General features: G+C 44.7%; 1 pseudogene; it reads left to right on the top strand.

Annotated features, from left to right (window-relative positions):
• The first annotated feature begins 510 nt into the window (after positions 1-510).
• LOC102962161 lies at positions 511-9442 on the top strand (annotated as a pseudogene).
• The last annotated feature ends 434 nt before the right edge of the window (positions 9443-9876 follow it).

Raw genomic sequence — 9876 nt, 5'->3', positions numbered from 1 at the left:
GGAGATGAATTGGGGATATTTTGATTCTGGGGGAAGTAACAGGCCACGGGACCTTCTACTCCTTGTGTGGAGGTGTACAGGGCTGGGTTGAAGCCTGCTGCTTGGAGGGCCCTCAGGATGGAAAAACTCTTTGCAGTATAGAGATTGCCATCTGATACCTGGAACTTCGACAGAAGGTCTGGTGACGGGCTGGTGTTGGATAAAGCAGTGTCAGGGGCCAGGACATCAATGGCATGGCTTCCTAGGTTGGCCAGAGGTAAAAGTGTGCGGGCAAGAGTACTGATAGCCCTTCTGATAGTCTTGCTGCGGCCTGGCCACATGAACCCACTGAGCTGGGCATGTTTCAGAGACAGATAAGAAATGTACCAGGGAACCCTACGTCCTTCAACATCAAGTGTATCCTTAACCTGCATAAGCAACCGCTTGCCCCCATCACGTCCATGTGTCTGAGTGTCTCATTGTTGCTCACCAAGAGTGACTGAAGGGCTGAGGGGTCTCCATCTCTCCTAGATGGCTACCTGCAGACTCCCCAGTGTGCCTGGCCCCGTGCTGCCCGAGGGCTCTCTCCAGAGAATGTATGACCACCGCACCGTCTTTTTCAAAAGGCAAAATACCCGGGGATAAGGTAGGCCCCAGAAAGTCATTTCCCCTGAAAAGAGTTCAAGGAGATTGGAGGCTGACTGTGGTGATGAGCTGATCTATAATTGTGACAGGCTGATATTGTTCCTCCGTGCTGCAACAGACTTCAAGCGCCAAAGAGCTCGGGAAACAATGTCTTTAAAAAAGATGAAGCACAGATAATGGTTTTATTTTGTCTGAACCAAATAGGAAATCACATCCCAAACCCTTTCAATCACCCTGCGATGTCATTACCCCACTCCATCAACACCGCTCATAACCCCTGACAGTGACAAGAAGACCTCCATGATGGCATTTATCTCAGGGAAATGGATGTATTAGCTATTTGCGTGACCTCGGAAAGGCAACATTTGCAAGCTGAGAGGCATTCCACAGAAGCCATCCCTTTTGGTGGGAGTGAAGTCGAAACGTTGTTGCTGGAATTAGATCTCCTCTTGAAAATAGCTGTAGGAGAGAAAATGCCAACCCTCACCCCCCTTGCCCTCTGTCTCACACTCTCTCCTCCATTCCAGTCGGCCTGGTCCCACGTGGTCCACAATAAATGCTGTTCTCTATAATCAGCAATGAAAGAAATGGGGAACTGTGTTCTCCACTCTGGAATGTCACTGGTGCCTGATACCTGGCTATCCTGCTCTCCTCCTGCCCCTTCCCTGCATCACCTGGGGTTGAGAAACCCCCTGAGAAGGCTTGTGTGTATCTCTGTGAGTAGATGACCTATCAGAAAAACTCTCCTTTTGCTTTTCTCGTTCCCCTCCTGACTCTTTGACTTATTTTTTAAATTAAAAGTCAAGCACACCCCCACACCCAACATGAGGAATGTGAAGTGGTAAAACTTTGCAATGCCACAGTTCCTTCTGTACAAAGAGGCAGTATCTAAGGGCACCTGGGCAGCTCAGTCAGTTGTGTCCAACTCTTAATTTTGGCTCAGGTCATGATCTCATGGTCTGTGGGATCGAGCCCCAAGTTGGGCTCTGTGCTGACAGCGTGGAGCCTGCTTGGGATTCTCTCTTTCCCTCTTTCTCTCTCAAAATAAATAAATAAACTTAAAAAAAAAAAAGAGGCAGCATCTCTAAGGGGGTTTCCAGGTCTAGAATTTGGGGACTAGGATATTGAATGCTTCTCTTGCTCTCAAAGAAGAGGTGGGAAAGCAAATAGATGCACAGATATATGATAGGAAATAGTTGATGAGGACCTAGGAGCTATAGACACTCAAATAAATGGTGACTATATTATATAGGCATCATACATGTATTATGTGTGTGTGTACACATGTATGTATGCATAATTCTTTTATGTAAGCACATACATACAAACAGGTACAGAGATATAGATATAGGTATAGCTATAGATACAACTGAAGCCTGAAAAATCTTATGAGGGAGGTAATATTTCTTTTTTACAGAGGAAGCACTTTCAAATTTTATGAGTTCAAGCTGTTTGCCCCCAAACACCCCAAACTGAGGTTCCAACTCCAATGGCCCGGGCCCAATGGACATGTTTTCTTCTTCTGGTGATGACATCACAGTTGGCCTTTTTTGGGGAACCAGTTTTCTCCCAGGTCATGCAGCCTTCTAGCAAATGTCAAAAGGCCATGCTCTTCTCTGTCCAAAGATCAAGCAGGTGATCCAAGTCAGGTTAAGTATAGACTCTCTCCGATGACTCTGAATGCTGAAGGGAAAAGATGCATAATGACAGTGGGGGCTGATTCATCCCCATGGTTGTTGCCCAGAGAGACCGTCCCGTTTGTTTCTGAGTTCCCAAACCTCACGGCTACTCTGAGCCATGTCCTTTCTGAGGGTTGTTCCTTCAGGCTGTCCCTCCATGCTGTGAGCTTCCCCCGTATCCTCCTAACAAATCCCCTTCTGTGTAGGTAGGTGTGGTGGGTGTGGGAGTGTGCCCCCACTAGGCCTGGGGGGCTTCTTCCCCTGCTGTCACTGTGCTGGACACTGATGGCTCGCAGCTGAGGCCCTCCTAGCCCTCAGCCACCCAGAGCTTCCTTGCCCAAGTTCAGACCCTCTTCCAGGAGACAGTCTGCTGGGGTACAAAGGCCCAGTGTCCTTGCCTCATTCTGGACAAGCCCAAAAGCCATCCCGGGTCCAGAGCTCCCCTTAGGATCAACTTGAGGCCTCTGTTGAAATTACATCATGGTTCAATTTCTTCTTCCTGCTTCCTTTACTCCTTCTACACCTTGTAGCTTCTGTGAACCCCACCCAGTACTGCTGCTGTCAGCAGATTTCTTTTTCTTTTCCTTTTTTTAATTTTTTAAAAAAATGTTTATTTTTGAGAGAGAGACAGACAGACAGAATGCATGCGGTGGAAGGGCAGAGAGAGGGAAACACAGAATTTGAAGCAGGCTCCAGGCTCTGTCAGCACAGAGCCCAAAGTGGGGCTCCAACACAACAGTGAGATCATGACCGGAGCTGAGGTTGGACACTTAACCAACTGAGCCACCACTATTTGTAGATTTCCACCAGAGTCTGGGGAACATGACCTGACGGATCTGGGTAAACTTCTAAGACTTGCACCGAAGACCCCAAGTTGATTCAGCCTGCTCTGTGCACCCCTGTATGTGCTTGCTGGGACTGTCATAACAAGGTACCCCAGACTGAATGGCTGGAACAACAGAAATTTGTTTTCTCACAGTTCTAAAGGCTAAAAGTCTGAGATCAAAATGCTGTCAGGGTTGGTTTCTACAGAGGTGTCTCCCGTCGGCTTGTAGATGGCTGTCTTCTCCCTGTGTCTCCAGATCTTCCCTCTATCTACCTCCTACTTCCTTGTCTTATAAGGACACCAGTCATTGGATTAGAGCCCACCCTAATGACCTCATTTTAATGTAATTACCTCTTTTTAATTTTTTTAATGTCTGTTTATTTTTGAGAGAAAGAGAGCAAGCAGGGGAGGTGCAGAGCATGAGGGAGACAGAGAACCCGAAGCAGGCTCTGTGCTGTCAGTGCAAAGCCCAAAGCCCAATGTGGGACTCAAACCAATGAACCGATGAACCCTGAGATCACGACCTGACCCCAAGTCAGACACTCAACTGACTGAGCCACCCTAACAGAATTACCTCTTTTAAGGCCCTGTCTCTAACTACAGTCACTTTCTGAGGTACTGGCAGTTAGGACCTTAACATATGAGTTTGGAGAGGACACAAGTGAGCCCTTAACAGCCTCCAAAGCCTGAGCTCCTCCCAAAAGTCTCTGCGGGTTAGAATTACATGGTTTGCTAGCTAGCCTGTGAGCAGAGCAGTCTGAATGTTTGCGTCTCTCAGTGCTTAGCCCTCCTCGTTGGCAAATTGGATCCGACTGCAATCTGTAACCCCGAAAGGTAATGAATAATATTGATGGCAGTGCAGGATATATCAAATAGAAAGTGGAATTAAGATGTACTGATTTTAAGTGAAGGAGAACTGCTTGGTGCTTCCCTTTAAAGGCAGCCAAGCTACCAAATCAGTGGGGGAAGATGGATGGGTCAGTGGGGCCAGGATAACCAGAAGTCTTGTTAAAATAAATCAAGTTGGAGCCCCTTTGTGATTATTATTACTCTGAAAAAGAAAACTATGGAAGAATTTATTTTGTAATTTTGGTACAGGGAATGTCTTCTGAGAAAGTCACAATACCCAGAAGCAATTTGTTAAAAGGGATACATGCAACTACATTAGAACAATCACCATTGAGGGCTCCTGGGTGGCTCAGTCGGTTGAATGTCCGACTTCGGCTCAGGTTATGATCTCACGGTCCGTGGGTTCGAGCCCGCGTCGGGCTCTGTGCTGACAGCTCAGAGCCTGGAGCCTGCTTTGGATTCTGTGTCTCCCTCTCTCTCTGCCCCTCCCCTATTTGTATCTGTCTGTCTGTCTGTCTCTCTCAAAAGTAAATAAACATTAACAAAATTTAAAAAAAAGAAAAAAAGAAAAATCACCATTGAAATCCTGAGTGACCTACGGCTAATGGAGACGGGGGGGGGGGGGGGGGGGGGGCTCGAGGCACCGAACACTTTGAATATCTCACCCCCCCCACCGCCCCCACCCCCTCCCACCATCCCTCTGGCTGAACATCCATTGTCTACAAACGTGGAAGTGCTTGACATCACAGAGGACACTGCATTCTCGCTTCCAGGAGGGCATGCCCCGTTTCGCCAGCCCATGCCTAGAGATGTTGCATCACTACCCCATTCTTTTTTTAATTAAAAAAATTATTTTTAATGTTTACTCATTTTTTGAAAGAGAGACACAGAACACAAGTGGGGGAGGGGCAGAGAGAGAGGGAGACACAGAATCCAAGGCAGACTCCAGGCTCCCAGCTGTCAGTACAGAGCCTGACACAGGGCTCGAACTCACAAACCACAAGATCGTGACCTGAGCCAAAGTTGGACACTTAACCGACTGAGCCACCCCGACACCCCCATCAATACCCCATTCAGTCGTCGGTGGGCACAGGTGGGTTCTAGCCTGTGGAGACTGACTATGCCTCTCAGTCAAGGCCCTGCTGGCTGATGCATCTGAATTTGTGGCCACTGCTGCACCTGCTACGGTTGAAGCAAAGGGGAAGTCAGAGGAGTCTCATGAGAATGTGGGACTTGTCTTTTTGACAGCAACCAACTCAGCCAAGCGTTGCTTGTGGAACAAGGAAACAGAGGCTAACTTCTCTTTAAAAGAAAAAGAAAAGAATTTTAAAAATCTGCATGGGAACAAAAGCACAACAAATCAAGCCAAAACTGTTGGGGGAAAATGTTTAAATAATATTGCTGAAAATGCTGATTTCCCCAACTTATAAAGAATTTTTATAGAGTAATAAGGAAATAATACAATCTACTGGGCAAATCATGGAAATAGTTCGGAGATAAGGAAATACAAATAGTTTCTAGACATTTGAAAAACTACTGACTGGCACTAAAAATAAGAGAAATTCCTATTAAATCCAATTAAGACACCTTGAGAAGCTGTATTTTATTTTATTTTATTTTATTTTATTTATTTTTTAAGTTTATTTATTTATTTCGAGAGAAAGAGTGACAGAGCAAGAGCTGGGGAGGGGTAGAGAGAGAAGGAGAGAGAGGGAATCTCAAGCAGGTTCGTGCTGTCAGAGCAGGGCTCAAAGTGGGGCTCCATCCCATGAACCGTGAGATCATGACCTGAGCCAAAATCAAGACTTGGATACTTAACTGAATGAGCCACTGAGGCACCCTGGATACTGTACTTTAGCTATTATGATGGTAAAAGACAAAAAATAAAAATAAAAAAAAAATATAAGCACACTCAGGACTATTGAGGGTGTGGGGAAATAGTCACACTCATATGTCAGTGCAGGGATTAATTGTTGCTTTTTCAGGGATGGCAATTGGGAATACTCACGAAAATAAAAATGCATACAACCTGTGACCCATCTCACAGAGCATGAAACTGAATGTTCACAAAGATCTCTGGTTTAGCAGTGAAAGAGCGAAAGAGCTGACAATCCTGGGACAGAATGGATATCGTTGTACCCCAATACTCACTCTTCCCTCCTTGTTTCTTAATAGATCCCCAAGTTTTCAACACCATCCCTAGATCGTGACTACATTTCCCATCCTCCCTTGCAGCCAGGTGTAGCTTTGTGACTAGGTTTTGGAAAATGGATATAACTGAAGGGATTCTGTGAGCTGGGAAGTGTCTTTCTTGAGGGGGAACACATAGATCTTTCCTCTGGCTGGTAATGCAGACGTGAAGGCTGGAGCTTCAGCAGCTACCTTCGAACACAAAGAGAAAGATCTTAAGTCTTTGAGACTGTAGCTACCAATACCAGCCCTGAGACATCGAACTCTGCTCATTTTTTTTTTTCATGATATAAATGTCTATCTTGGTTGGGCTAAGTCATTATTTTACATACTTTAAAAAGGATTTTGGTAAGGTGACTCATAGTACATATGCAATATTACATACCAACCAACTCTTTAAAGGAAAGAGGCACATCTACTAATGTACACTCAGTAGTATATACAAGTATAGAGAGATGAAATGCTCTACAACACACATACACACACACACACACACGTACATGAAAAAAGCAAGGTGCAAAAAGGTGTTACAGTGTGTTGCTATTTCTACAAAGAATAAAAGTATCTAGATTGTATGTTTGTCTATGTATAGATTATCTCTTTCTGAAAGGGCACCAGACACTGGTGACCATAGTTGCCTCTAAGCAATGGAAGCAGAGGAATGGTAAAGGAAGGGAAGAGACTTCTACCTCTGTGCCCTTTTGTATCTTTTGGATTCATCTTTTGTGCATGTATTATCTATTTAAAATAAATAATAAACTTCAGAAAAATGGAAAGATGCAGCTGGGGTTGTCTGCTGAATTCCTCTGGGGCTGAGGCAGAAAAATCGAAATGGCCGGGGGAGGGGGAGAGGAAGAACAGAAGGAATGCATGGGAGGTGGTACATGCATGAGGGTCTAATTGCTTACAGCACACCATTAGAACCAGCAGATGGGGCAGACAGATGCAAATGAATAAAGCATTAGCAGGGAGATCCACAGAGAAGCAACAGGCCAGGGAGGAATTTGTGTGACAAATCTGAGCAGACCGGGTTCTGACTATGTGTGTTTTCTGCCCACATCAGAGAAATCAGCAGTAGTTACTTCTGGAGAACAGCAATGTATGGCTCTGTGCAGATCGAGGGCAGAGCAGGAGAGTGATTGAATTAACCATCAATCCCCCGAGTGTGACAATTTGTTTACTGCAACAAAACATTTTTTCTCCTTTCCTCCAGCTTAGAGTGTTTTTGATAGATATGTTTTTGAAAGTAGACGCTGGAGGGATGTTTCATTTTCTGGGTACTGAAAACACACCTGAACAAGGTGATTAGAGGTAGGCTGTTGAGTGTTTCAGAGACACTGGAATGAAGTGAGGATCCTTACCCTTTAGACATACCCTGTAGGACCGCTGCAGGGAAGACACAGGACTCTTGTGTTTAACAAGTGTGCTAAGGAAATTGGCATGAATGCTGCTTGAGATATAGACAACTAAGCAAAATTGTACAGCTCCGGTAAAAGTAACTCCAGTCAGGATCGTTAGTATAAACTGCCTGATTGGTAGCCAGCCAAGTGGCTCTAATGTAATAGTAGATGTTTACGATTGGTTTTAAGTCTTTTCTGAAGATAGCAATGAATTCTATGAACATGTTTGCTCAGCTTCAAAAATCGGTGTCAGTCACCTAGTGAAATGACTTGAAAGAAAACACAACAACCCGCAATGCCAAGTTCTGGTGACAATATGGAGCACCTAGACGTATCATACACCGCTGGTGGGAAGGCGAAGTCATTCAAATACTCTGGAGAGTGGTTTGGCTTTTTTTGAAAAACAAAAAACAAAAAACTGAAGTTTAACATACACTTAGCATCGAGCAAGAAATCCACTTCCTGGGTTTGAACCCCAAAGAAATGAAAACTGAGATTCACACAAAACCCTGTATGTGGATGTTGATAGTGGCTTATTCATAATTGTTAGAAACTGGAAACAACCCAAATGTCCTTTAACCTCTGAATGGATATACAGATTGTCGTATAATTAAGTACTGCTCAGGAATGAAAAGGAAGGAACTACTGAAACACTCAGCCACATGGCTGAATCTCAAATGTATTTGCTGAGTGAAAGAAGTCATACTCAAAAGACCACATACTGCATGATTCCATTTATACGACATTCTAAAAAAGATAAACTGTAAGGACAAAAGACAGATTAGTGGTTGCCAGGGGGTAGAGATGGAGGGAGGGACACAAGGGAATTTGGGGGGAAAGGTCATGATACAGTTCTACATTTTGATTGTATTGGTGGCCACACATCTGTATGCATTTCTCAAAACTCATAGAACTGCCTATTAAAAATGGTGAATAATGCTGTATGAAATGTATGTATGAAAATGATATCTTGAGGTACCTCAGGGTACCTGGGTGGCTCAGTCAGTTAAGCATCCAACTCTTGATCTCAGCTCAGGGCTTTATTTCAGAGTGGTGAGCTCCAGCTCCACACTGGGCTCCACACTGGGTGTAGGGCCTACTTAGAAAACAAACAAACAAACAAAACCCGCAGAAGATGCTACCTCAATAAATCTGACTTTAAAATAAAAAGTCTGGGACGTCTGGGTAGCTCAGTCAGTTGAATGTCTGGTGAAGAGCTGTGGAACCAATGATGGCTGTCTCAAGAGAAGATTCTCAAAGAGCCGGTGCCCACATAACTGTGAAAAAGATTTTTGTGGATGGCGTTGAAGAAGACACTGAAGAACATCATCTAAGAAGTTACGGTGGACAGTATGGGAAAAGTGAAGTGATTGAAATCATGACTGACCCAGGCGGTGGCAAAAAGAACGGCGTTGCTTTTGTGACATCTGATGACCATGACTCTGTGGACAAGATGGTCATTCAAGAACGCCATACTGGGACTGGCCACGATTGTGAAGTAAGGAGAGCTCTAGCTAAGCAAGAGATAGCTGGTGCTTCATCCAGCCAAAGAGGTTAAAGTTGCGGAGGAAACGTCACTGGGGGAGATGGCTTTGGTGGCAGTCAAGGTGGTGGTGGATATGGTGGCAATGGGGATGGCTATAACAGATTTGGTAATGACGGAAGTAACTCTGGAGGTGGCAGAAGCTATAATGATTTTGACAATTGCAACAACCAGTCTTCAGATTTGGGGGTCCATCCAGGGAGGAAATTTTGGAGGCAGAAGCCCTGGCCCCTGTGGCGGTGGAGGCCAATACTTTGCCAAACCACGAAACCAGAGTGGCCATGGTGGTTCCAGAAGCAGCAGTAGCTATGGCAGTGGTAGGAGGTTTTAATTACTGCCAGGAAACAAAGCTCAGCTGGAGAAGGGAGCCAGAGAAGTGAAAGGGAAGCTACAGGTTACAGCAGTAGTGAACTCTGTCAAGCACAGTGGTGGCAGGGCCCAGCTGCTACAAAGAAGACACGTTTTAGACAATACTCATGTGTATGGGCAAAAACTCAAGGGCCTTATTTGTGACTAATTGTATAACAGGTTGTCTTAGTTTCTGTTCTGTAGAAAGTGTAAAGCATTCCAACAACGGGTTTTAAGGTAGATTTTCTTTTGGCACCCATGCTGTTCATTGCTAAATGTAATAGTCTGCTCATGATGTTGAAGAAACATGTCTTTTTTTTATTAAAAAACTACATGAAGAAGACAAAAAAGCCTAGAATACATACCTAATATTTATGAGACAGAGAGAGAGATGGGATGACAGGACAAAGAGGGTTA

The sequence above is a fragment of the Panthera tigris genome, chromosome A3, assembly GCF_018350195.1.
Source record: "Panthera tigris isolate Pti1 chromosome A3, P.tigris_Pti1_mat1.1, whole genome shotgun sequence".
Taxonomy (NCBI): domain Eukaryota; kingdom Metazoa; phylum Chordata; class Mammalia; order Carnivora; family Felidae; genus Panthera; species Panthera tigris.
The sequence above is the reverse complement of the archived record's forward strand: the minus strand, read 5'-3'. Positions and strand labels throughout refer to the sequence as shown.